The following is a 2,500-nucleotide window of genomic DNA, read 5'->3' as shown; positions in this document are numbered from 1 at the left end:
AAAAGCTTTTGCAAAGTCTAGATATATTAAATCTATATTGTTTCTTTTGTCATAATTCGAGATAACTGTGTTGTAGAATTCGAGTAAGTTAGTCACGCAAGAACGTTTCCGTCTGAAACCATGCTGGCTATCATTTATCAAACGGTTACTTTCTAAATGATATTCGATATCATCTCTGATGATAGTTTCCATTATTTTTCCTACGATCGAAGTCAAACTTATAGGCCTATAGTTATTTGGTTTCTTTTTGTCACCTTTTTTGAATATGGGGTAACGTTAGCTAGCTTCCATTCTCTTGGGACATCTCCGGATATGATGGATTTCTTGAAAATAATTTCTAATGGAACAACAATCTCATTTTTCATTTCCTTTAAGATTCTTGGATGCCAACCGTCAGGGCCTGGTGTTTTATTAACTTTGAGTTTGTCTATACACCTTTTAATTTTTTCTTTTGTTATATTTACCGTAGTGAGTAAGTTTACCCCAGACTTTTCACAGGTTTCAGTTTGGAATTCACTTTGAGGTGTTTCGTTTACGAATACCGAGCTAAAATAATTGTTTAAGATATTACACATTCCTTCATTTGAATATTCAAGTTGACCGTCAGCAGATAATAGTGGACCAATGTGATTCCTAACAACCTTTTTATCTCTAATGTAACTATAGAATTCTTTGGGATTCTCTTTGGATTTATCAGCGATGTTCATTTCGTATTGTCGTTTTCTTTTTCTTATTGTCTTTTTTAAATCTCTCTGTATTGATACATAACTTTCATAGTCATTAGATGCACCCGAGCACTTATATTTCTTATAAGCCTGTCTCTTTTTAGCAATACTTTTTTCAGTTTCTTTGTCGAGCCACTTTGGGCGAGCCTGATTTGGGGGACGTCTGTCCTTAAAAGGAATGTAAGTTTGAATCATCTTAGTGAGCGTATTTTGAAATATTTCCCACATCTGATCTACAGGCCTTTCGTTTAATTTTGCCTCCCAATCTGTAAGCTGAAGCTCCTGACGTAGTTCTATGAACTGAGCTTTACTGAAATCGGGTATTTTAGAAGCACAAGTATCTATTCTAAAATTGTTTAGGAGTTTGAATCTGACTAAATTGTGATCGCTATTTGCAACAGATTCACCGACTTCTACATCAGTTACCATGCTTTCGCGGCTAGTGATCAATAAATCGAGCAAGTTTCCATATCTTGTGGGCTCTTTTACATGCTGAATTAAGTAATTATCACCAAGAAAATCAATCAAGCGACTACCTATATGGCCATGTTCAAGGGTCATCCAATCAATGTCAGTAAAATTGAAATCACCCATTATCAATAAATCCCGGTTGCAGAAACTAGACAGTTCTTGAAATAACAGTTTGTCGTCTGCTAATGATAATGTCTTTGGCCTATATATTACACCTATATTCATTTTTTGTCCATTTGTTAGGGTTAACTCAACCCACAAACTGTCATATGCATCCTGTTTCACTTTCTCTAAAACACAAGCATGAACATTATTTTTAACGTACAATAGAACACCCCCACCTTTCTTGTGGTTTCTATCCTGATGAAAGTGTTTAAATCCCGCAATATTAAATTCAGCTTCGAACTCTGTACCATTTAACCATGTCTCAGTTATTCCTATCATATCGAGATTTTCGCTTTTGACATTTTAACATTGTTTCTGGATTCCTTGTTTTGAAAGATCTCAGAATCCATCCCATCTGTTTTCTTGCTTTTCCTGTTGAACTGACTATGTGTTGTGTGAATGTGGCATCGTCAGTAATAATGATTCCGAGGTCCCGTACACTATTCTGTTGTTTAAGAGTTTCGCCATCTGGAGTCTTATAATTGTTTATGATGTGGCTGCTTTTGGGATGTCTGTAACTCACTAGTTCGAATTTTGATAGGTTAAATTCCATATTGTTATCTCTTGTCCATTCAAACATTTTGTCCAGGTCATTCTGTACTAGTTTATAGTCCTCTTTCGTGCTTATTGTTCCCGTCATCCGTGTGTCGTCTGCGAAAGATGTAGCCTCGCAGTGGTCTAGCTTGGTGTCTAGTTCGAATTTTGATAGGTTAAATTCCATATTGTTATCTCTTGTCCATTCAAACATTTTGTTCAGGTCATTCTGTACTAGTTTATAGTCCTCTTTCGTGCTTATTGTTCCCGTCATCCGTGTGTCGTCTGCGAAAGATGTCTCGCAGTGGTCTAGCTTGGTGTCTATATCTATCAATCTATATACATAAAAAAATATTTCTCTCTAAACCTTCCAACCTCCTACTCCGGAAATGAGTCATCACCGGAAACACTAACTCCCGGGGACACATCTGACTCAGACGCCTGTAAGCTCTCCGTGTGTTAATCTAATACGTTAATAATATTACCATGGAAAAAGAAAGTGGTGCTAACAAGAAAAAGAGAATCTTTACGAAATTCTGACAAAAGAATCTTTACGAAATATTAATGAGAAAATATTTACGAAATATTGCCAAGAGAATCTTTAC

The 2,500-nt window shown here is 35.9% G+C and overlaps 1 protein-coding gene across 2 annotated transcripts in view; it reads left to right on the top strand.

Annotated features, from left to right (window-relative positions):
- The window catches only part of LOC143035857 (agrin-like), a 986,526-nt gene that overhangs the window by 365,680 nt on the left and 618,346 nt on the right, over nt 1-2,500 (top strand). The gene's annotated exons all lie outside the window — the stretch shown is intronic.

Source organism: Oratosquilla oratoria, chromosome 19, assembly GCF_046742065.1.
Source record: "Oratosquilla oratoria isolate Oo_2021 chromosome 19, ASM4674206v1, whole genome shotgun sequence".
In the NCBI taxonomy this organism is placed as follows: domain Eukaryota; kingdom Metazoa; phylum Arthropoda; class Malacostraca; order Stomatopoda; family Squillidae; genus Oratosquilla; species Oratosquilla oratoria.
Note: the sequence above shows the minus strand (reverse complement) of the source record. Positions and strands in the feature narration are given on the sequence as shown.